The 27,003-nt window shown below is 37.7% G+C and overlaps 1 pseudogene; it reads left to right on the forward strand.

The window, feature by feature from the left end:
- Positions 1–5,149: 5,149 nt before the first annotated feature.
- Positions 5,150–27,003, forward strand: part of LOC131831254 (large ribosomal subunit protein uL16-like) — a 40,796-nt pseudogene continuing 18,942 nt past the window's right edge.

Consider the following 27,003-nt stretch of genomic DNA (forward strand, 5'->3'; position numbering starts at 1 on the left):
AATAAGCTAGGCAACCTAGATGAAATGGATGCATTCATGGAAAACTATAAACTCCCAAAATTTAACCAGGAAAAAACCCACAACCTGAATAGACCAATATCTAGTAACGAGATTGAAGCAGTGATCAAAAAACCTCCCAAAAGACAAGAGCCCAAGACGTGATAAATCCCTGGGGAATTCTAACAAACTTTCAAAGAAGAAATAAGACCTATTCTCCTGAAGCTGTTTCAAAAAAAACTGAAGCAGAAGGAAAACATCCTGACTCTTTCTATGAATCCAGCATTATCATGATCGCCAAACCAGGCAAAGACCCTACCGAAAAGAAGAATTTTAGACCAATATCACTGATGAATATGGATGCTAAGATTCTCAACAGGATCCTAGCCAACAGGATCCAATGGCACATTGAAAAGATTATCCACCATGACCAGGTGGGATTATCCCTGGGCTACAAGGATGGTTCAACATTTGCAAATCAATCAACATGATAGAACAAATTAATAAGAGAAAAGGACCACATGGTCCTCTCAATTGATGCAGAAAAAGCATTTGACAAAATCCAGCATCTGTTCCTGATTAAAAAGCTTCAAAGTATAGGGATAGAGGAAACATTCCTGAACTTCATCAAATCTATCTATGAAAGACCCACAGCAAATATCATCCTCAATGGCAAAAAGCTTTCAGCCTTCCCATTGAGATCTGGAACACGACAAGGATGCCCACTCTCACCATCTTGTTCAACATAGTATTAGAAGTCATAGCAACAGGAATCAGACAACAAAGAGTAATAAAAGGTATCCAAATTGGTAATGAAGAAGTCAAACTCTCTCTCTTTGCAGATGACATGATTCTTTATATGGAAAACACAAAAGACTCCACCACCAAAACTACTAGAACTCATACAGCAATTCAGCAACATGGCAGGATACAGAGTCAATGTACAGAAATCAGTGGCTTTCTTACACACTAATAATGAAAATACAGAAAGGAAAATTAGGGAATCGATTCAATTTACTCTAGCACCAAGAACCATAAGATACCTGGGAATACCTAACTAAAGTGTTCAAGGATCTGTACTTGAGGAACTACAGAACACTCATGAAAGAAATTGAAGAAGACACAAAAAGATGGAAGACCATTCCAGGCTCTTGGATCAGAAGAATAAACAATGTTAAAATGTCTATATTGCCTAGAGCAATCTATACTTTTAATGCCATTCTGATCAAAACTCCACCGGTATTCTTCAAAGAGCTGAAGCAAATAATCCAATAATGTGTATGGAATCAGAAGAGACCCCGAATCGCTAAGGAAATGTTGAAAAATGAAAATAAAATGGGGGGCATGATTTCAAGCTTTACTACAAAGCTGTGATCACCAAGACAGCATGGTACTGGCATAAAAACAGACACATAGACCAATGGAACACAGTAGAGATCCCAGATATGGGCCCTTAACTCTTTGGTCAAATAATCTTCAACAAAACAGGAAAAATTATACAGTGGAAAAAAGACAGTCTCTTCAATAAATGGTGCTGGGAAAACTGGGCAGCTATAAGTAGAAGAATGAAACTTGACCATTCTCTTACACCATCCACAAAGATAAACTCAAATTGGATAAAAGACGTCAATGTGAAACAGGAGTCCATCAGAATCTTAGAGGAGAACATAGGCAGTAATCTCTTCGATATCAGCCACAGCAACTTCTTTCAAGATATGTCTCCAAAGACAAAGGAAACAGAAGCAAAAATAAACTTTTGGGACTTCATCAAAATCAAAAGCTTCTCCACAGCAAAGGAAACAGTCAAGAAAACCAAGAGGCAACCCACGGAATGGGAGAAGATATTTGTAAATGACAGTACAGACAGAAGGTTGATATCCAGGATCTATAATGAACTCTTCAAACTCAACACACAGATAATCATATCACAAGATGGGCAGAAGGTATGAACAGATACTTCTCCAATGAAGACATACAAATGGCTATCAGACACATGAAAAAATGTTCATCATCACTAGCCCTCAGGGAGATTCAAATTAAAACCACATTGAGATATCACCTTATACCAGTTAGAATGGCCAAAATTAGCAAGACAGGAAACAACATGTGTTGGAGAGGATGTGAAGAAAGGGGAACCCGCTTACACTGTTGGTGGGAATGCAGGTTGGTGCAGCCTCTTTGTGGAACAGTGTGGAGATTCCTCAAGAAATTAAAAATAGAACTTCCCTACGACCCTGCCATTGCACTCCTGGGTATTTACCCCAAAGATACAGATGTCGTGAACAGAAGGGGCATCTGTACCCCAGTGTTTATAGCAGCAATGGCCACGGTCGCCAAACTGTGGAAAGAACCTAGATGCCCTTCAAAGGATGAATGGATAAGGAAGATGTGGTCCATATACACTATGGAGTATTATGCCTCCATCAGAAAGGACGAATATCCAACTTTTGTAGCAACATGGACGGGACTGGAAGAGATTACACTGAGTGAAATAAGTCAAGCAGAGACAGTCAATTATCATGGTTTCACTTATTTGTGGAGCATAATAAATAGCATGGAGGATATGGGGAGTTAGAGAGGAGAAGGGTGTTGGGGTAAATTGGTAGGGGTTGTGAACATGGAGACTATGGACTCTGAAAAACAATCTGAGGGTTTTGAAGTGGCAGGGGTTGGGAGGTTGGGGTACCAGGTGGTGGGTATTACAGAGGGCACGGATTGCATGGAGCACTGGGTGTCGTACAAAAACAATGAATACTGTTATGCTGAAAATAAATTAAAAAAATAAAAATAAATACCTTAAAATTATTCACAGCCCTAAAACAAATAATCCTAAAATTTGCATGTAGCCATAAAGGATCCCAAATAGCCAGGGCATTGTTGCACAAGAAAACCAAAGCTGGGTACATCACAATGCCTGAATTCAAGCTAGTTTACAAAGCTGTGATCAAGACAGCATGGTACTGGCACAAAAACACACCCATCCCTCAACGCAACAAAATAAGAGACCCAATAAATGGACCCTCATGTCTATGGTCAACTAATCATTCACAAAGCAGGAAAGAATATGCAATGGAAAAAAGGACAGTGTCTTCATTAAGTGGTGCTGGGAAAATTGGACATTCACATACAGAAGGTTGACACTGGACCTTCTCTTACACCATCTACAATGATAAATTCAAAATGGGTTAAATACCTCAATGTGAGACAGGAATCCTTCAAAATCCTAGAGGAGAACCCAGGCAGTAACCTCTTCAGCCTCAGTCACAGCAGCTTCTTGCAACATGTGTTTCTAAATGCAAGGTAAACAAAAGCAAAAATGAACTACTCTTTCTCAAGATAAAAATCATCTGCACAGCACTGGGACCAGTTAATAGAACTTCTGATTGGGAGAAGATATTTGCAAATGATATATCCAATAAGTGATTAATGTCCAAAATATAGAAAAAAACTTATATACGAGAAACATAATATTCAGAAAGTCTGAATAAACATATATGTTTACCCAATGAATTAACCTTTAACTCAACTATTAAAACAGCTACACAAAGTATCAGAACTCATTTCTAAACTTTGTCCTAGGGACTTGCTGAGCTATTGATATTTTCACCTTATTCATGTCTCTGTGGACATTCTCAAGTGAGTACACATATAAAACAACAGGTATTCTACTTAAGCCACAAAGATGTCTTGAACTCACAATGGCTATTAGGTTTTTATGGAGTTACCTAAAAAGGTTAGAGATGAGAGAAAAGTGTATGCACTGTAGAAAAATATTTGAAGAAGCCTATTCAGAAAAATGACTTCATAGGATGGTGGGAGGACCAATATCAGCTCTCCAAACCAGTGTTTGTTAATATGCAAGATTATAAATGGTGTATGTCTTATGGTATTTTTTTTGTTTTATTTATCATTTAAGGTTGATATGTTTCTCCAAATTCTTAAGATGACTTTAACTAGTATTAATAAAAAACTGTGTTAATGAAGTATTAGAATTAACCACTGGTACATTCCAGTATTTAATTAACTACAGAAATTCAAAGGAAACTCTTATTTTCAAAGTCAATTTAAGGATATATATTTTTTTTATGTTTCATACTTTCATATAAATACATAATGAAATGTTAAAAAGTCAGTCAATTACTTACATACCTGTGTGCTTTAAAAAATAAAAATAAAAAAAAAACAAAAACAAAAACACGAAGCTCTCTAAATTTAAAACCATGATAGAATTCTTGAAAGAATTTGTGTTGCACCTTCTAATCTCTTATAAAATTGTAGTAAATGTGCTGAAAGGGGTATTTGAATCAATAGTGATATCTACAAGCATCAGTGTACTTATTTTCTTAATTTATGGTAAATCAAACTAAGGTCTACACTAAATGATACTATATTCATGTAAATGTGATCACTTTAAAATACTAATAATTCTCTTTGATGAAATATGTAGTAAATAAAAGAAATAAAATGAAACTGCAAATATGAGAATTTGTCTGAACCAAGAGATTATTAGAAAAATAACTGATTTCAAAACAGACAGATTGTCCCTGACTGATACAGCTCACAGGAGGTAAATGAAAATTTCCTGTAAGTTAAATTAACTCCTAAGATCATGATCTTTTTAAAAATGTGGGTTTGATGATATGCATTTTCCCCCTTCCCTTCTTAATCAAGATCCATACTGTTTTAAGTCTCCCTCACAAAACACATCGTAAAACTTTTCTTTAAAAAAATAAAATAAAATAAAAATAGACTAAGCCTCGCCTGTCATTTCTAGTAGTGCATTATTTTTGGCACCCCTTGCTTTTGCCTCAGGTTCCATTACCAGCAGGTAAAGGCACCCCCTCTCCGGAGGCCTCCCAGCCAGGCTCCAATGAGGAGCTGAAGGCGAAGGGCAGCGCCCCGGCGGCGACCAGAGGAGCCCGCAGCTGCCTGGAGCTGGGCATTGAACCGCTGCACCCTCTGGGGCCCAGAAGGAAGAGCCGCCGCTGCGGCCCCGGAGGCCTGGCGCCCGACAGAGACAGAGACGCTCAGGGCGGCAAGGCCGCCAAGACGGGCTAGGCCCTGACCCCTGACGGGGAGACCGCCTTGGAGGCCTCCTCCTCCTCCCCTCCTCCCCCCCATCTCCCCAGAAGCCCAGGGACGGGACCCGGCCATGCGCTGGCCCAGCACGGAAACCCGGGGAAACAGGAAGAACAGCTTTTCCTTCCGGCAGTCTTTCCGGCGTAGCGGCTTCTCCTTCAGCAAGAGCGGGGAAGCTGAGGCTGCGGGAGAGCGGCGGGAGGCCGCGGGCGAGCCTGGAGCGTCCCCTGAAGGCAGGGATGACCGGGTGTCCAGGGGCTGCACTCCAGCTTCTGCAGAGATGGGCGGGGACTCGAGGGAGCTGGAGTAGGTCTGGGCGGGGAGGGGGGCCGCACGGGAGATGTGTGGTGCGGGAGGAGGGGCTGCGGGGGCAACCCCCAGGAGTCCCAGCTCCAGGTCAGCCTGGTCAGCCTACACAGCCCCCACACATGGGGCCCAGACAAGTGCAGTCCAGAAGCCCCCTGGCGGAGGCGGCAAGGAAAAGGGCCCAATTATTTAGATAATCCAAGAATTTTCTCCAAGTTTGTTGCAGGGGTGCCAGATACTGGTTTTTGAGAACTTGTCTACAACCAGGGATCCAGGGATTGATTTCAAAGATGTACTTTTTTTCTTTTTTCTTATTATTTTTTTCTTTTTTTTTTTTTTCCTATTTTTTAAGCAACAAATTTGGTTCCCCTTCCTTCCCCACAGACCCTATCCTAAATCACTCTGTTACCCCATTCCAGCAGGTCCAGGAGAGCTTAAACACCTTCCTCTGCTGTGGTTCTCAATTGTTTTTATATATTTCATCAGTATTAATGTTTTTTTTTTTGCGTACTTTGCATCTTTATTCAAAAATATAAACTTTGTCAATCTGTGGACATGCCCTTATATGAAGGAGTTGGGTGGGCCCAAAGTGATAGGATTATTTCTTAACACAAATTTTACCTAGTTGTACTGCTTTCTGTATTTAACTATAGTATTAAAAAAATGTCTTTGGGACTCCTGGGTGGCTAAGTTGGTTAAATTTCTGCCTTGGGCTCAGCTCATGATCCCAGGGTCCTGATAGTGAGCCTTGCATCTGGCTCCCTGGCTGGTGGGGTGCCTGCTTACCCCTCTCCTGCTCCCTTTGCTTGTGCTTTCTGACAAATACATAAATATGATCTTTTTTTAATGTTAATTTAAAAATACATAAAAATAGGGCGCCTGGGTGGCTCAGTGGGTTAAGCAGCTGCCTTCGGCTCAGGTCATGATCTCAGGGTCCTGGGATCGAGTCCCGCATCGGGCTCTCTGCTCAGCAGGGAGCCTGCTTTCTCCTCTCTCTCTCTCTCTGCCTGCCTCTCTGCCTACTTGTGATCTCTCTGTGTCAAATAAATAAATAAAATCTTTAAAAAAATAAAAATAAAAAAATAAAAATACATAAAAATAAAACAAGATATTCATAACAGCAAAGGTCACAATCACGAGACCGTGGAAAGATCGAAGATGCCCTTCAACAGATGCATGGCTAAAGGAGATATGGTCCATATATATATAATGGACTCCTACGTCTTTATCAGAAAAGATGAATACTCAAATCTTATGAATAATTTTTGACTTGTAGTCCACTTTCTTTCATATTACTACAACTTCATATTTTCTGACTATCCTTTGCATGGGTTATCTTTTATTCATATCCTTTTATTTTTCACAGTATTGAAACTTCATCAAGTTACATTGAATGTCTTATAGTGTGTGTATAACTATCTATATCTATATCAGCTATAACTATTCCATTCTGACAACGTATGGTGTAACTAGGATATTTAATCCATTTACATTTAAGATAATTTCTGATAAATATGGAATACATTTTGCTATTTTGCCATTTGTTTTCTATATGTCATACAATTTGTTTCTTAACTTCCCCAGTATTTTGTGTGTGTGTGTGTGCAGTTGACTTTATTTTGTAGTGGTGTGGTCAAATTCCCTTTCTTTTCCTTCTTATATAAAAGGGAAATGTGTTTATGACCTTGAAGTAGAAATGGTCTTATTAAATAAGGCATAGAGAATGAACAAAAAAGCAGCACCGGGGTGGCTCAGTCACTAAGCATCTGCCTTCAGCTCAGGTCATGATCCCATAGTCCTGGGATTGAGCCCCTCACAATACTCCCTGCTCAGTGGGAAGCCTGTTTCTCCCTATCCCACTCCCCCTGCTTGGGTCCATCTCTGGGGGGGCTCTCTGCCAAATAAATAAAATATTAAAATGGTGAACAAAATATATACCATATTGGTAATCATTATATTTATATTATATTGTATTTTTAAAAATATTTTATTTATTTATTTGACAGGCAGAGATTACAAGTAGGCAAAGAGGCAGGCAGAGAGAGAGGAGGAAGCAGGCTCCCTGCTGAGCAGAGCCCAATGCAGGGCTTGATCCCAGGACCCTGGGATCATGACCTGATCCAAAGGCAGAGGCTTTAACCCACTGAGCCACCCAGGCACCCCAATATATTGTATTTTTAATTTAAATTAAATTTAATTAAGATATGGTGTATTATTTGTTTCAGAGGTAGTGTTTTATAAAATATATAGTAGAGATGGGGTAACTGGGTGATGGGCCTTAAAGAGTGTGTGTGATATGATGAGCACAGGGTGATAGACTCAACTGATGAATCTTGGAACATCAAAAACTAATGAGGTACCAAATGTTGGCTAATTGAACATGATAATAACAACAAAAAAAGAGATTTTCTTTAAAGTTATAACGGAGATTAAATATAATATACTACAGATTTAAAATTTGAATTTTAATTGATACTTAAATTTTATTTGTTTTAAATATTTATTTGAGTTCTAGTTAGTTAACATATTGGACAATTTTGGTTTCAGGGGTAAATTTACTGATTCATCTCTTAGTGCTGATCACAAGTGCCCCTCTTAATTTCTGTCACTCATTGAGCCCAACCCTACCCACTTCTCCATCAACCCTCAGTTTATTAACTATAGTTAAGAATCTATTTTCTTTGCTTCCATCTCTCTCTTTCTTACCTTCCCCTGTATTCATCTGATTTGTTTCTTAAATTTAATCACATCTATAAACTCTACTGGTATACCTAATTTCTCCTCACTTTAGGTTTTAATTTCTTCCTCACAAACTAATTCTTCATTTTTCACATACGGATTATTATTCTCATACATATGTCTTCTAATCTCTTTAGGAAATTTAAATTAAGTTTACAAGTCCATATTACATCATTTTATTTCAACCTGAAATAAAATGTTCCTTTCACACTTCCTGAAGGAGAAGGTCTGGTAATAAAAACCTTTCACTGATTTTACGCATGTCTTAGTTTCTTTATTTTTGCTTTATTTTTTTTTTTGGAGGATAATTTTACAGTTACAATATTTTCAGTTAACAGTTTTTTTTTCTGCCATCACTTTGAATATATTTTCCCTATGCTCAGTTCTCAATTTCTGCTGAGAACTCAGAAGATAATTTTACTGATGTTCTCTTTCACATGACAAGTTGCATTTTTCTTGCTGCTTGCAATATCTTATTTCATATTTTTATATTTTGTGTCAAAGTATACTTTTGTGGATCTTTCTGAAGGTATCCAACTTGGATTTTGTTAACTTTCTTGGATTGTATAATCATATCTATCATCATTATTGAAATTTAGCCAGTTCTTTCATTTAGATGATCTCTCTGCCTCTTTCACTTTAATATCCTTCTGGGATTCCTGTAACACATATATTGTTCTACTTCATGATGACCCAGTTATACCATTGGCTATCTTCACATTTCCCTTGTCTTTTTGTCTTTTTGCTCTTTTGCTTTTTTAACTTTTTGCTCCTCAGAATCTACAAATATGGGCCTGCCTTCATTTTCATTAGTGATTTTTTTTTCTGACTGTTCAAATGTACAACTGTATCTCCTTAGTATCTTTTTCACTGTAGGTTTTGTAGTTTTCAACTTTAGAATTTCTGATTGCCTTTTGTTGTTGTTGTTTTGTTTTGTTTTAGAATTCATATCTCTTTGGTGATATTCTCATTTTATATTTACCTGATATTTGAAACAAAATTCCTTTTGTTATTTGTCTGTGTTTTTATTTACTCATTTGATCATATTCAAGTTATTATTTTTTTGATCTAGCAATTCTCATCTTTGTGACTCAACTTTCCTAAAGGACAGTTTCTATCAATATATGTTGTTTCAATATAAGGACTAGGTTTTCCTACTTCTTTGTGATCCTTGTGATTTTGTTCTTGTTGTTGTTATTGGCCAAAAAATAGGCATTAAAAATAAAATAATTGCCTTCTCTCCCATTTTTTGCAGACTTATGTCCATTATTGTAGTGCCATGCAAGTAGTTTTACTGCCTTCAAACTCCTCTGTGCTCTACCAATTTATTTCTCCCCAAAACATTATGCTGACAGCTACTAAACTTCCCGTGTCTTCATACTTATGCTGATTCCAGAATATATTGTAGTTGGAATTAGACAGTATATGGTGTTTTCAGATTGGCTTTCTTCACTTGAAAATATGCATATGAAGTTTCCTCCATGCCTTACCATGGACTGATGAGCTAACGTCTTGTTAGCTTCCAAGATTTTGCAATTATAAATAAATCTATGATAAACATCTATGTAATGATTTTTTAAAAGTATTTTATTTATTTGTCAGAGAGGGAGAGCACAAGCAGGGAGAGTAGCAGGTGGAGGGAGAAGCAGATTCTCCAATGTGCAATAAGCCAAATGCTGGGCTGGATTCTAGGATTCTGGGATCATTACTGGATCCAAAGTCAGATACCCAACATCTGAGCCACCCAGGCATCATAAAGTGTAGTTTTTATGTGGATATGCTTTCATGTGTTGTGGACTACTGGATTGGGATGGTTAAGATAAGTTTATTTTATTAAGAAACTGTCAAACTATCTTCCAAAGTGGTTGTGTCATTTTGCAATCCTGCCAGTAAAAAATGATGACTTTTGTTGTGCCACATCATCATCAGCATTTAGTCTTATTGTTGCCTGGACTTTGACCATTCAATAAATATGTAGTAATATCTTATTCATGTTTTAATTTGCATATAACTAATGACATGCAATGTGAAACATTGTCTGCTATGCTTATTTGCCATCTACCTTCTTTAGTGATGGGTCTTTGGGATTCCTCTGTTTTCTCTTCTTTGTTTTTTAAATTTATTTTTAAATTATTTTCAGCATAACAGTATTAACTGTTTTTGTACCACACCCAGTGCTCCAAAAATCCGTGCCCTCCCTAATACACACCACCTGGTTCCCCAAATTTCCCACCCCCACACCATTTAAAACCCCTTAGATTGTTTTTCAGAGTCCGTAGTCTCTCATGGTTCACCTCCCCTTCCAATTTCCCCCAACTCCCTTCTCCTAATTCCCCATGTCCACCACGCTATTTGTTATGCTCCACAAATAAGTGAAACCATGTGATAACTTATTCTCTATCCTTGACTTATTTCACTAAGCATAATATCCTCCAGTCCCATGATGTTGCTACAAAAGTTGGGTATTCGTCCTTTCTGATGGAGGCATAATATTCCATATTGTATATGGACCACATCTTCCTTATCCATTCGTCCATTGAATTACATCTTGGTTCTTCCCACAGTTTGGCGACCGTGGCCATTACTGCTATAAACATTGGGGTACAGATGGCCCTTCTTTTCACTACATTTGTATCTTTGGAGTAAATACCCAGTAGTACACTTGTGGGGTCATAGGGAAGCTCTCTTTTTAATTTCTTGAGGTATCTCCACATTGTTCTCCAAAGAGGCTACACCAACTTGCATTCCCACCAACAGTGTTAGAGGGCTCCCCTTTCTCCGCATCCACTACAGCACATGTTGTTTCCTGTCTTGCTAATTTTGGCCATTCTAACTGGTGTAAGGTGATATCTCAATGTGGTTTTAATTTGAATCTCCCTGATGAACATTTTTTCATGTGTCTGATAGCCATTTGTATGTCTTCACTGGAGAAGTGTCTGTAAATACCTTCTGCCCATTTTTTGATATGATTATCTGTTTTATGAGTGTTTTGTTTCAGGAGTTCTTTATAGATCCTGGATATCAACCTTTTGTCTGTACTGTCATTTGCAAATATCTTCTCCCATTCCGTGGGTTGCCTCTTGGTTTTCTTGACTGTTTCCTTTGCTGTGCAGATGTTCATTTTAATGAAGTCCCAAAAGTTTATTTTATCTTTTGTTTCCTTTGCCTTTGGAGACATATCTTGAAAGAAGTTGCTGTGGCTGATATGGAAGAGATTACTGCCTATGTTCTCCTCTAGGATTCTGATGGTCTACTGTCTCACGTTGAGGTCTTTTATCCATTTTGAGTTTATCTTTGTGGACGGTGTAAGAGAATGGGCGAGTTTCATTCTTCTACATATAGTTGCCCAGTTTTCCTGGTACCATTTATTGAAGAGACTGTCTTTTTTCCACTGTACATTTTTTTTTCTGTTTTGTCTAAGATTAATTGACCATAGAGTTGAGGGTCCATATCTGGGCTCTCTACTCTGTTCCACTGGTCTATGCCAGTGCTATGTTGTCTTAGAGATCACAGCTTTGTAGTAAAGCTTGAAATCAGGTAACATGATGCCCCCAGTTTTATTTTTATTTTTCAACATTTCCTTAGCAATTCGGGGTCTCTTCTGATTCCATACAAATTTTTTGATTATTTGCTCCAGCTCTTTGGAAAATACTGGTGGAATGTTTATCGGAATGGCATTAAAAGCATAAATTGCTCTAGGCAGTATAGACATTTTAACAATGTTTATTCTTCTGATCCAAGAGCATGGAATGGTCTTCCATCTTTTTGTGTCTTCTTCAATTTCTTTCATGAGTGTTCTGTAGTTCCTCAAGTACAGATCCTTTACCTCTTTAGTTAGGTTTATTCCCAGGTATATTATGGTTCTTGGTGCTACAGTAAATGGAATCAATTATTTAATTTTCCTTTCTGTATTTTCATTGTTAGTGTATAAAAAAGCCACTGATTTCTGTACATTGACTTTGTATCCTGCCACATTACTTAATTACTGGATGAGTTCTAGTGGTTTGGGGGTGGAGTGTTTTGGGTTTTCCATATACAGAATCATGTGATCTGCGAAGAGAGAGAGTTTTACTTCTTCATTACCAACTTGCATACTTTTTATTTCTCTTTGTTGTCTGATTGCTGTTGCTAGGACTTCTAAGAGTATGTTGAACAAGAATGGTGAGAGTGGGCATCCTTGTAGTGTTCCTGATCTCAAAGGGAAGGCTGCAAGCTTTTTCCAATTGAGGATGATATTTGCTGTGGGTCTTTCATAGATAGATTTGATGAAGTTCAGGAATGTTCCCTCTATCCTTATACTTTGAAGCTTTTTAATCAGGAACGGATGCTGGATTTTGTCAAATGCTTTTTCTGCATTGATTGAGAGGACCATGTGGTTCTTCTCTCTTTTCTTATTGATTTGTTCTATCACATTGATTGAATTGAAAATGTTGAACCATCTTTGTAGCCCAGGATGTCTGGTCATGGTGGATAATCCTTTTAATGTGCTGTTGTATCCTGTTGCTAGGATCTTGTTGAGAATCTTAGCATCCATATTCATAAGTGATATTAATATCCATATTCAGTATCAGTGATACTGAAATTCTACTTAATGGTAGGGTCTTTGCCTGGTTTGGGGATCAGGGTAATGCTGATTCATAGAAAGAGTCTGGATATTTTCCTTCTGCTTCAATTTTTTGAAACAGCTTCAGGAGAATAGGTGTTATTTCTTCTTTGAAAGTTTAGTGGAATTCCCCGGGGAATCTGTCAGGTCCTGGGCTCTTGTTTTTTGGGAGGTTTTTGATCACTGCTTCCATCTTGTTACTAGATATCAGTCTATTCAGGTTGTCAATTTCTTCCTGCTTCAATTTAGGGAGTTCATAGTTTTCCAGGAATGCATTCATTTCATCTAGGTTGCTTAGCTTATTGGCATATAACTGTTGATAATAACTTCTGATGATTGTTTCTAATTCCTTGGTGTTCATTGTGATCTCTCCCATTTCATTCATAATTTTATGAATTTGGGCTTTCTCTCTTTTCTCTTGGATTATTGTGGCCTATGGTTTATAGATCTTATTGATTCTTTCAAAAAACCAGCTTCTAGTTTCATTGATACATTCTACTGTATCTCTGATTTCTAACTCATTGATCTCTGTTCTAATCTTGATGATATCCCTTCCTATGTTTGGAGTTGGTTTGGTTTGTTGTTGATTATCTAGTTCCTTAAGGTGTTGAGACAGCTGGTGTGTTTTGGAGTTTTCAATTTTTTTGAGGGAGGCTTGGATGGCTACGTATTTCCCCCTTAGGACCGCCTTGGCTGTATCCCATAGGATTTGGACCAAAGTGTCTTCATTCTCATTGGTTTCCATGAATTGTTTCACTTCTTCTTTGATCTCCTGGTTGATCCAAGCATTCTTAAGCAAGGTGGCCTTTAGCTTCCAAGTGTTTGAGTTCCTTCTGAACTTTTCCTTGTGGTTGAGCTCCAGTTTCAAGGCATTGTGATCTGAGAACGTGCAGGGAATAATCTCAGTCTTTTGGTATCGGTTGAGTCCTGATTTGTGACCCAGTATGTGGTCTATTCTTGAGAAGGTTCCATGTGCATTGAGAAGAATGAGTATTCTGTTGTTTTAGGGTTGAATGTTCTGTATATATCTATGAGGTCCATCTGGTCCAATGTGTCATTAAATGCTCTTGTTTCTTTATTGATTTTCTGCTTCAATGATCTGTCTATTTCTGAGAGAGGCATGTTAAGATCTCCTACTATTAATGTATTCATATCAATATGACTCTTTACCTTGTTTAACAGTTTTCTTATGTAATTGGTTGCTCCCATATTGGAGGCATAGATATTTACAATTGTTATATCATCTTAATTGGTAGTCCCTTTAAAAATTATTTAGTGTCCTTCTGTATCTCTGACTACAGTCTTTAGTTTAAAATTTAATTTATCTGATATGAGAATCACTACCCCAGCCTTCTTTTGAGGCATATTGGCATAATAGATGTTTCTCAATCCCTCCCCTTTCGGTCTGGGTGTATCTTTAATTTAAAAATGGTTCTCTTGTAGACAGCATATGAATGGGTCCTGTAGTTTTATCCAATCTGCAACCCTGTGCTGTTTTATGGGTGCATTTATGCCATTCACATTGAGAGTGATTATTGATAGATATGTTCTTATTGACATCATGTTACCTTTGAAGTCTTTCTTTCTGTAGATTATCTCTGTATCTCTTTCTCTCAGTAGATTATCTCTGTATTTCTGTTTAATGCTATTCTAGGATTTTTACTCTTTTGTAGAACCCCCATTAATATTTCCTGCAGTTGGCTTGGTGGTTGCATAATCCTTTAAGCTTTGCTGTCTTGGAAACTCTTTATCTCTCCATACATTTTGAATGTCAGTCTTGCTGGATAAAGTATTCTTGGCTGCATGTTCTTCTCATTTAGTGTCCTGAATATATCTTGCTAGCCCTTTCTTGCTTTCCAGGTCTCTGTGGACAGGTGTGACATTATTCTGATGGGCTATCTTCTGTAAGTAAGGAGCCTCATTGTCCTACCAGTTTTCAAGAGATTATACCTACAATTATGATTCCTCAATTTGACTATCAGGTGCCTTGATGTCTTTCTGGAATATATAATCTTGGGTGGAAACTGTTCAGCCTCTAGTACATGAACACTGGTTCCATTCGCGAACTGGGAAAATTTTCATGAAGAACTTGTTTTACTCTATCTTCTAGACTTCTTTCTTTCTTCACCCCTTCAGGATTTCCAATAATTCTGACGTTGGAACCTTTCATGGCATCATTTATTTCCTGGATTCTGTTTTCATGCTTTCTAAGCTGGTTTTTTCCAGGCTTCCTCTTGATCCTTTCTCTCTATCTGTTTATCCTCCAGATCATTAATTCTATCATCTGTCTCAGTTACCCTAGCTTTGAGATAATTTAGATTAGATTGGAACTCATTGAAAGAATTGTGTACCTCATCTGTCATAGCTTTTAGTTCTGTCCTAACATTGTCAACATCCTGCCTGGTCGCTTTCTGCTCAGCCTTAATCAGTTCTCTTTGGTCATCAAATGGCTTTCTCCAACCTAGCTATTGCCTGGGTAATTGTTAGCCTGAATTCTTTTTCTGACATATTGTTTATGTTGATAGTCATTAGCTCTGTTGCAGAGGGTCCATCCTCTGTATTTTTCTTCTGTTGGGCATTCATTCTCCTACTAATTTTGTTGAGAGATGACTGAACAGATGTACCTGAATGTATCGACCATAGTGCAGTCAGGGTGCACCCTGGAACACTTCTGAGCAATCAAGATTTCCCACCCAAATGAGAGAAAAAAGGAAAGAAAAAGAAAAAAAAAAGAAAGAAAGAGAAAAAGAGACAGGAAAGAAAGTGAAGATGAAAGAGAAGGTTCAGCCCAAATGGGCCCAAGGTAAGATTTATGAGGTATACAAACTAAACCAGACAAACAAAAATACTGATAAATGTATATAACAAGAGAAAAAATGCATATATATAAGCAAACAAAGGAAGAACCTCATTGAAAAGAACCCCACGTGTAAGATTTATATAGTATCAGGACAAACACAAAAACAGAGAAACAGTGGTCGAAGAAAAAGATGGGAGAGTAGTTATAAATTCTCAGTGTGTGCTAGAAAGTTTGTTTTGATCCTTCCTGGATGTATCTTGATATCTTTGTTGAAGGACTCAACATTCCTAGGATAAAGGGGGATTAAAAATTGGTTTACCTATAGGGTTAGTATTGTTTGGGGAAAGGGGATTACGTTGAAGTTTAACTCTATATGAATATTAGAAAATAAAAATAAAAAGGAATAAACTAAACTAAACTAAAATTTTTAAAAAAATTTAAAAAATATAGAAATGCAAAAGAGAAACACAGAAACAAAAGAGAAGGTTATTATGGAATTTGATGTATTAGACAGCTCAATATGATGGTAAATAGGATTAAAAAAATTATCTATATAAAAAATGAGCCAGAATAGTGGGAACAATTAAAAATAAAAGTTGTCCTATGAAGTAGTGATGGTGGTTCTATTGTAGTTTTTTTTATTTTTTCTTTCCTGGTTGGTTTTTGGGGGATGCACCTTCCACGTGGGTTTTCAGTCAATGATGTTCCCTGAGTTAAGTCCTCCAGTCCCCCTCAAGGGGGTGGGCTCTGAGGAACCGTTTTTTTTGTTGTTGTTGTTGTTTGTTTGTTTGTTTGTTTTTCAACGATTTTTATTTATTTATTTGACAGAGAGAGATCACAGGTAGGAAGAGAGGCAGGCAGAGAGAGAGAGAAGGAAGCAAGCTCCCTGCCGAGCAGAGAGCCTGATGTGGGGCTCAATCCCAGGACCCTGAGATCATGACCTGAGCCAAAGGCAGCGGCTCAACCCACTGAGCCACCCAGGCGCCCCATCCTTGACCACTTTTGATGGTTTTTGTAGGTTTAGAGGAAAGCAAACTGCACCCTGACCTCCATCTCAGAGAGAAGCCTCAGTCTGTTCTTCTGTGGGTGTTGCAGAGCCCATATATATTTCCCCTTGGCTGCTGGCAGAGCAGGTTCCTAGTCACGGTCACTGAGGATGCAGAATCTTCTGCTTGTACCCAAAACCATGGCAGCGCCAGCTGTCTGGGAGTTCCAGACCACCAGAGAGGTTCCAAGCAGTGATCACACACTGAAATTTTCCCGCAGGCGCGGGCTGGGAGTGCCTGGTCTTTCTAGGTCTAAGAGCAACCGGCTTGCATGTACCTCTTTCAGGGGAGGCTGTGGGTCACACAATGGTTTCAGGCTCTGAGAATGGGGTGAAGGTCCAAAAGCACCAGGCTGGGCCTTCATGTACCCCTTTCAGGGGAGAGTTTGGGGCACGTGTCTTAGACTCTGAAACAATGGCATGTATCAAAGAATGCCGGCTGGACCTTTGTACCTCTCTCAGAGAAGGATGAGGGGCACGAGCATCTCAGGCTCTGTAGCAGGGCTCGCGTGTTCTGCCATCCGGCGTGGCTCCCATCCCCTCACAGGAGCCAGAACCCATGCAATCTCAGGTGCACTGGTGGCTCAGGGACCAAGTCCTGGTTTCTCCGCTGCACTCTCTCTGGCTCAGTGCCACAGGAGGCTGTCCTGGGACCAGGGACTTAAGCCCCTGTCCCTAGCCACGATGATTCCCAGAACCCCCCCCCCCATGATCCTTTGCTCTTTTGGAGTGCTTTCAACCAGTCTCCAAGTTAATGCTGGTCCTCAGACGCAGGACACTCTCATTCGTATTAGGGGTATTACTTTCCAACCAGTCACCTCTGGTGGCTCCCTCCCCCTTTTGTTTATCTTCCAATATTAGCCCACCTTTCCCATTCCATTTTACCTGCCCACTGGCGTCTTCTGCCACTGTAGAGATCCAGACGTGTATGATTCTGATCTCAGGCTGATTTCATGGGTTAATGGAGTTATTTGGTTGGTAATCAGCTCACTTTAGGGTACAGGTTTAAAAGGCGTCTCCTCTTACTTCCCCGCCATCTTGTCCCCCCCAGGATTCCTCTGTTTTCTTCAGTTATTTTCTCCAGTGTTGATTTGAAGAGTTTTCTGTATATTTAAAAAAATATATATCACATATATGTTTTAGGAAGTTATTCTTTCAAAATTCTCTGAATCTGGCGTTTCCTATTTGTTTTTAATATTTTTTAATAGAACATAAGATTTATTAAAAATATTATTATTAAATTATTAAATTACTAAAAATAAATCTTATGTTCTATTAAAAAAGAAAAAAATAAAATAAAGATTTAAATAAAAATTTAAATAAAATTAAAATAAAGATTTATTTTTATTTTATTTTTATTTTACTTTATTGTTTTATTTATTTTTTTTTGTTTTTTTTTAATATAATTTTTTATTTTTTATAAACATATATTTTTATCCCCAGGGGTACAGGTCTGTGAATCACCAGGTTTACACACTTCACAGCACTCACCAAAACACATAGCCTCCCCAATGTCCATAATACCACCCCCTTCTCCCAAACCCCCTCCCCCCAACAGCCCTCAGTTTGTTTTGTGAGATTAAGAGTCACTTATGGTTTGTTTCCCTCCCAATCCGATCTTGTTTCATTTATTCTTCTCGTACCCACTTAAGCCCCCATGTTGCATCACCACTTCCTCCTATCAGGGAGATCATATGATAGTTGTCTTTCTCCGCTTGACTTATTTCGCTAAGCATGATACGCTCTAGTTCCATCCATGTTGTCGCAAATGGCAAGATTTCATTTCTTTTGATGTCTGCATAGTATTCCATTCTGTATATATACCACGTCTTCTTGATCCATTCATCTGTTGATGGACATCTAGGTTCTTTCCATAGTTTGGCTATTGTGGACATTGTTGCTATAAACATTCGAGTACACGTGCCCCTTTGGATCACTACGTTTGTATCTTTAGGGTAAATGCCCAATAGTGCAATTGCTGGGTCATAGGGCAGTTCTATTTTCAACATTTTGAGGAACCTCCATGCTGTTTTCCAGAGAAGTTGCACCAGCTTGCATTCCCACCAACAGTGTAGGAGGGTTCCCCTTTCTCCGCATCCTCGCCAGCATCTGTCATTTCCTGACTTGTTGATTTTAGCCATTCTGACTGGTGTGAGGTGATATCGCATTGTGGTTTTGATTTGTATTTCCCTGATGCCGAGTGATATGGAGCACTTTTTCATGTGTCTGTTGGCCATCTGGATGTCTTCTTTGCAGAAATGTCTGTTCATGTCCTCTGCCCATTTCTTGATTGGATTATTTGTTCTTTGGGTGTTGAGTTTGCTAAGTTCTTTATAGATTCTGGACACTAGTCCTTTATCTGATATGTCGTTTGCAAATATCTTCTCCCATTCTGTCAGTTGTCTTTTGATTTTGTGAACTGTTTCCTTTGCTGTGCAAAAGCTTTTAATCTTGATGAAATCCCAATAGTTCATTTTTGCCCTTGCTTCCCTTGCCTTTTATGATGTTCCTAGGAAGATGTTGCTGCGGCTGAGGTCAAAGAGGTTGCTGCCTGTGTTCTCCTCAAGGATTTTGACGGATTCCTTTCGCACATTGAGGTCCTTCATCCATTTTGAGTCTATTTTTGTGTGTGGTGTAAGGAAATAGTCCAATTTCATTTTTCTGCATGTGGCTGTCCAATTTTCCCAGCACCATTTATTGAAGAGGCTGTCTTTTTTCCATTGGACATTCTTTCCTGCTTTGTCGAAGATTAGTTGACCATAGAGTTGAGAGTCTATTTCTGGGCTCTCTATTCTGTTCCATTGATCTATGGGTCTGTTTTTGTGCCAGTACCATGCTGTCTTGATGATGACAGCTTTGTAATAGAGCTTGAAGTCCCGGATTGTGATGCCACCAACGTTGGCTTTCTTTTTCAATATCCCTTTAGCTATTCGAGGTCTTTTCTGGTTCCATATAAATTTTAGAATTATTTGTTCCATTTCTTTGAAAAAGATGGATGGTACTTTGATAGGAATTGCATTAAATGTGTAGATTGCTTTAGGTAGCATAGACATTTTCACAATATTTATTCTTCCAATCCAGGAGCATGGAACATTTTTCCATTTCTTTGTGTCTTCCTCAATTTCTTTCATGAGTACTTTATAGTTTTCTGAGTATAGATTCTGTGTCTCTTTGGTTAGGTTTATTCCTAGGTATCTTATGGTTTTGGGTGCAATTGTAAATGTGATTGACTCCTTAATTTCCCTTTCTTCTGTCTTGCTGTTGGTGTAGATAAATGCAACTGATTTCTGTGCATTGATTTTATATCCTGACACTTTACTGAATTCCTGTATAAGTTCTAGCAGTTTTGGAGTGGAGTCTTTTGGGTTTTCCACATATAGTATCATATCATCTGCGAAGAGTGATAATTTGACTTCTTCTTTGCCCATTTGGATGCCTTTAATTTCCTTTTGTTGTCTGATTGCTGAGGCTAGGACCTCTAGTACTATGTTGAATAGCAGTGGTGATAATGGACATCCCTGCCGTGTTCCTGACCTTAGTGGAAAAGCTTTCAGTTTTTCTCCATTGAGAATGATATTTGCGGTGGGTTTTTCATAGATGGCTTTGATGATATTGAGGTATGTGCCCTCTATCCCTACACTTTGAAGAGTTTTGATCAGGAAGGGATGCTGTACTTTGTCAAATGCTTTTTCAGCATCTATTGAGAGTATCATATGGTTCTTGTTCTTTCTTTTATTGATGTGTTGTATCACATTGACTGATTTGCGGATGTTGAACCAACCTTGCAGCCCTGGAATAAATCCCACTTGGTCGTGGTGAATAATCTTTTTAATGTACTGTTAAATCCTATTGGCTAGTATTTTGTTGAGTATTTTCGCATCTGTGTTCATCAAGGATATTGGTCTATAGCTCTCTTTTTTGGTGGGATCCTTGTCTGGTTTTGGGATCAAGGTGATGCTGGCCTCATAAAATGAGTTTGGAAGTTTTCCTTCCATTTCTATTTTTTGGAACAGTTTTAGAAGATAGGAATTAGTTCTTCTTTAAATGTTTGGTAGAATTCCCCCGGGAAGCCATCTGGCCCTGGGCTTTTGTTTGTTTGGAGATTTTTAATGACTGTTTCAATCTCCTTACAGGTTATGGGTCTGTTCAGGCTTTCTATTTCTTCCTGGTTCAGTTGTGGTAGTTTATATGTTTCTAGGAATGCATCCATTTCTTCCAGATTGTCAAATTTATTGCCGTAGAGTTGCTCATAGTATGTTCTTATAATAGTTTGTATTTCTTTGGTGTTAGTTGTGATCTCTCCTCTTTCATTCATGATTTTATTTATTTGGGTCCTTTCTCTTCTTTTTGATAAGTCTTGCCAGGGGGTTATCAATTTTATTAATTCTTTCAAAGAACCAGCTCCTACTTTCGTTGATTTGTTCTATTGTTTTTTTGGTTTCTATTTCATTGATTTCTACTCTGATCTTTATGATTTCTCTTCTCCTGCTAGGCTTAGGGTTTCTTTCTTGTTCTTTCTCCAGCTCCTTTAGGTGTAGGGTTAGATTGTGTACCTGAGACCTTTCTTGTTTCTTGAGAAAGGCTTGTACCACTATATATTTTCCTCTCAGGACTGCCTTTGTTGTGTCCCACAGATTTTTGAACCGTTGTATTTTCATTATCATTTGTTTCCATGATTTTTTTCAAATCTTCTTTAATTTCCCGGTTGACCCATTCATTCTTTAGAAGCATACTGTTTAGTCTCCATGTATTTTGGTTCTTTTCAAACTTCCTTTTGTGGTTGAGTTCTAGCTTTAGAGCATTGTGGTCTGAAAATATGCAGGGAATGATGCCAATCTTTTGATACCTCTTGAGTCCTGATTTAGGACCGAGGATGTGATCAATTCTGGAGAATGTTCCATGTGCACTAGAGAAGAATGTGTATTCTGTTGCTTTGGGATGAAATGTTCTGAATATATCTGTGATGTCCATCTGGTCCCGTGTGTCATTTAAGCCCTTTATTTCCTTGCTGATCTTTTGCTTGGATGATCTGTCCATTTCAGTGAGGGGAGTGTTAAAGTCCCCTACTATTATTGTATTATTGTTGATGTGTTTCTTTGATTTTGTTATTAATTGGTTTATATAGTTGGCTGCTCCCACGTTGGGGGCATAGATATTTAAAATTGTTAAATCTTCTTGTTGGACAGAGCCTTTGAGTATGATATAGTGTCCTTCCTCATCTCTTATTATAGTCTTTGGCTTAAAATCTAATTGATCTGATATAAGGATTGCCACTCCAGCTTTCTTCTGATGTCCATTAGCATGGTAAATTCTTTTCCACCTCCTCACTTTAAATCTGGAGGTGTCTTCGGGCTTAAAATGAGTTTCTTGGAGGCAACATATAGATGGGTTTTGTTTTTTTATCCATTCTGATAGCCTGTGTCTTTTGACAGGGGCATTTAGCCCATTTACATTCAGGGTAACTATTGAGAGATATGAATTTAGTGCCATTGTATTGCCTGTAAGGAGACTGTTACTGTATATGGTCTCTGTTCCTTTCTAATCTACCACTTGTAGGCTCTCTCTTTGCTTAGAGGACCCCTTTCAATATTTCCTGTAGAGCTGGTTTGGTGTTTGCAAATTCTTTCAGTTGTTGTTTGTCCTGAAAGCATTTAATCTCTCCTTCTATTTTCAATGATAGCCTAGCTGGATATAGTATTCTGGGCTGCATGTTTTTCTCATTTAGTGCTCCTAAAATATCATGCCAGCTCTTTCTGGCCTGCCAGGTCTCTGTGGATAAGTCAGCTGCCAATCTAATATTTTTACCATTGTATGTTACAGACTTCTTTTCCCGGGCTGCGTTCAGGATTTTCTCTGTCACTGAGACTTGTAAATTTTACTATTAGGTGACGGGGTGTGGGCCTATTCTTATTGATTTTGAGTTGTGTTCTCTGAACCTCCTGAATTTTGATGCTCGTTCCCTTTGCCATATTGGGGAAATTCTCCCCAATAATTCTCTCTAGTATACCTTCTGCTCCCCTCTCTCTTTCTTCTTCTTCTGGAATCCCAATTATTCTAATGTGGTTTCGTCTTATGGTGTCACTTATCTCTCGAATTCTCCCCTCGTGGTCCAGTAGCTGTTTGTCCCTCCTTTGCTCAGTTTCTTTATTCTCTGTCATTTGGTCTTCTAGATCACTAATTCTTTCTTCTGCCTCATTTATCCTAGCAGTGAGAGCCTCCATTTTTTATTGCACTTCATTAATAGCTTTTTTGATTTCAACTTGGTTAGATTTTAGTTCTTTTATTTCTCCAGAAAGGGCTTTTATATCTCTCGAGAGGGTTTCTCTAATATCATCCATGCCTTTTTCGAGCCTGGCTAGAACCTTGAGAATTGTCATTCTGAACTCTAGATCTGACATATTACCAATGTCTGTATTGATTAGGTCCCTAGCCTTCGGTACTGCCTCTTGTTCTTTTTTTTGTGTTAAATTTTTCCGTCTTGTCATTTTGTCCAGAGAAGAGTATATGAGGGGGCAAGTAAAATACTAAAAGGGTGGCAACAACCCCAGGAAAATATGTTTTAACCAAATTAGAAGAGATCCAAAATCGTGAGGGGGGAGAAAGGGGATAAAAAGAGGTCAAAAGGAATAAAGAAAAAAAAGAAAAAAAAAAGAAAAGAATTAAAAAAGAAAAACACCTAAGAAAAATATAAAAAAGAAAAAATATATGTATTAGATAAACTAGTAAAAAATCGTTAAAAAAGAAAAAGGTAACAGTTAAAAAAAAAAATTTACCCGAAGGCGAGAAAAAAAAAACAAAAAATGAAAAAGAAAAAAATTAAATTAACCACAAGACTAAAAAAAATCACAGCGCAAAATCCATGAGTTCCGTGCTTTGCTTTCTCCTCCTCTAGAATTCTGCTGCTCTCCTTGGTATTGAAACCGCACTATTTGGTATGTGAACTTGGTCTGGGCTGGATTTCTTGTTGATCTTCTGGGGGAGGGGCCTGTTGTAGTGATTCTCAAGTGTCTTTGCCCCAGGCGGAATTGCACCGCCCTTACCTGGGGCCGGGGTGAGTAATCCGCTTGGGTTTGCTTTCAGGAGCTTTTGTTCTCTAAGCGCTTTCTGTAGAGTTCGGGAGGACGGGAATACAAATGGCCCGGAGGAGCCGAGAGCCCAGGGCCGCACTCCTCAGTCCAGTGCTCAGAGAACCGCGCCCAGTTACTCCCGTCTGCCTGACCTCAGGCCGCACTCCGAGCTCACCGAGCCTGCGACCGGTTCAAGGTCACCCCGAGCTGCGTGCTTACTGTTGGCTCTGTCTCTGTAGCCGGCTTTCCCGTTCCAATACCCGCAAGCTCTGCGACACTCAGACACCCCCGATCCTTCTGTGACCCTGCGGGACCTGAGGCCACGCTGACCCCGTGTGGGCTTTGCCCCGGTAGCCTCTGGAGCGATGTCCCTCAGTGGAACAGACTTTTAAAAGTCCTGATTTTGTGCGCGGTTGCTCCGCCGCTTGCCGGGAGCTGGCCCCTCCCCCTGGGGTCTATCTTCCCGTCGCTTTGGATTCACTTCTCCGCCGGTCCTACCTTTCAGAAAGTGGTTGTTTTCTGTTTCCAGAATTGCTGTTCTTCTTCTCTTCGATCTGCCGATGGATTTTCAGGTGTTTGCAATCTTTAGATAAGCTATCTACCTGATCTCCGGCTAGCTGAAGTAGTCTCGGCCTGCTACTTCTCCGCCATCTTGACTCTTGTTTTATTTATTTTTAATAAATGCAGTATATGGATTTTTTTTTAATAAGTTATGCCTTGTGACCTATGCTATCTCAATCAGTGAAGTACATGGCACTTGATTTCAGGGTTTTAAATTTGAGCCCCATATTGGGTGTAGTGATTTCTTTAAAAATTAAGTTATGTGTTGTCATTGTATCTAAAATGATCATTTTCACACTCGACATCATCTAGGTTTCTCCTGTGTTATTGTCTACAAACATTGTAGTTTTACAATTAGTTCTACTGTAAACCTTTTTCAGTTCATGTGTTTTTCTAGATTTTTTTTTATTTGCAACAGGACATTGTCATTCCAGTATCATTTTTAAAAGACAGTATTTGCTTCATCATGTTGTATTTGTTTTTTGACAAAATTCAGTTAACTATACTTATGTTGGTTTTCTTCTAGTCTTTTTTCTTCTGTTGATATCTTCAACTAGTCTCCCACCAAACTACCAGTCATGATTTCTCCAACTTTGTATAAATTCTTCAATTTGGACATCATCCATCTTTCTACATTCTTCCTTTTCAATATAATATTGGCTATTCTAGGCTTATATTTTCCTCTCACATAAAGTTTATAATCAATTTGTCAATGTCCACAAAATAACTTGATGTAATTTTGACTTGGATTTCATTAAATCTATAAATCTAAATTAGCAAAATCAATATATTCACAACTTTAAATCTCCTATCCATGAAACTGGATCATCTAAACATTTATTTACTTCTAACTCCATTCATCAGAATTTTGTGGCATATTCCTTAGATGTATGATACACATTTTATTTTATTTTATTTGTACCTAAATTTTTTTCCCTTTCTTTCCCTCTTTCCTTTTCTTTCATTCTTCTTTGTTTCCTGGTGCTAAGATTAATGATATTGTTTTTAATATTTCATATTACATTTGTTCATTGATGCAATATGGCATAGGGCAAGGTTGCAGTTTGTATATTAAAATTTTTCCTTGCAAATTTGCTAAATTTCTTATTATTTCAAGAGAGCTTTTGTCTACTCTTGGATTTTCTACCCAATAAATAGATCATGTATGAAAAAAAGTGTTTTTAATTTTTCCTTTTCAATTTATATACATTGTATTTCTTTTGCTTTTCTAATTGAATTTCCTAATACTTTCTGCACAATGTTGAAAAGGACTAATGAGAGGGAACATACTTGTATTCTTCCCAATCTTAGTGTGATAAATTCTAACTTCCCACTATTAACTATAAATTTCACAGTAGGTTTCTTGTGGATATTTTTTGTCACGATGAACTGTTACCTCTATTTCTAGTATATTAAGAGGTTTAATTGTGAGTGAGTATCATATATTGTACAATGCTTTTTAAGTATTTATTAATATGGGAGGTGATTATTTTCTTATTTATTCTTTTGATATAATGAACTGAATTAACTGATTTTAGAATGTTCAATCTCACATAATTGCAATATATGTACTTAACTGTGCTATATAATTCTTTTATTCATTATTGTAATCAATTTGTAGCATTTTTGAGGATGTTTGTAACTATGTTAATAAGAGAAACTTATGTGTCTTTTTTATATCATTGTTACAATTATAATAGGGTAATGATGATACCATAGAAGGAATCAGAAGTATTCTAATTGCTTTTATGTCCTGAAAGTAATTGTAGGTAATTAATTTAATCTGTTCTTTCAATGTTTAATTAAATTCACCAGTGAACCCACCTGGGCCTGTAGTTTCTGTTTTGGAAGGTTATTAATGATTATTCAATTTATTCAATAGACAAAGTCCTCTTCATTCTGTCTATTTCTTCTTAATGAGTTTTAGCAAACTGTGTCTTTCAAAAATTTCTAGGTTTCCACTAAGTTATAAAACTTGTCACCTTTGAGTTACTCAGAGTATACCTTTCCAATTATTTTAATTTCAGTGGTATCAGTATTCATATTCCCTCTTTCATTTCTGATATTAATCAATGTGTCTCCTCCCTCTCTTATTATTTCATTAGCCTGATTAGAGTTTTATCAGTTTCATTAATCATTTTATTTAATTTAAATTCCACTTAGTTAAGATACAGCATAATATTAGTTTCTGGTGTATAATATAGTGATTCAATACTTTTCAACTTTTCAACACTTTTTTCAACACTTTTATACATCACCTAGTGCTCATCACCAAACAAGTGCATTTTTTAATCAAATCACCTAATTTTGAATTATTTTTTCTTTTTCTTGATTTTTCTCTATTGATTTAACTGATTTTGCTCTAGTATTTATTATTCCTATCATTTCTTTTTCTTTTTGTTACATTGTCATTGTTTTTGTTGCATTGTATTTATTGATCTAGTATTTCTAATTCCTGAGAAATGAATGTAAATTATTGATATTAGGCTTTTCTTTCTTAATATATGCATTCAACATAACACATTTCCATGTAAGCTGTATGTCTCTGCATTCAGTAAAATTCATTAAGTATTTTCTCTTTTTTATGTATTTCAACACTTGAGGGGAAACTGGGTCGCTCACTTAGAAGAGCATGTGGCTTTTGACATTGGGGTCATGAGTCCAACCTCTCATCTGGTTGTAGAGATTATAAGTAAGTAAACCTTAAAAAATACAATTTTCTTGAGATTTATGTGTTTGCCCATGCTATTTAAATGTGTGTTGTTTAATTTTACATGTTGAAATGTTTACTTTGGGTTTCAACATT

The sequence above is a fragment of the Mustela lutreola genome, chromosome 5 (genome assembly GCF_030435805.1).
Source record: "Mustela lutreola isolate mMusLut2 chromosome 5, mMusLut2.pri, whole genome shotgun sequence".
NCBI lineage: Eukaryota > Metazoa > Chordata > Mammalia > Carnivora > Mustelidae > Mustela > Mustela lutreola.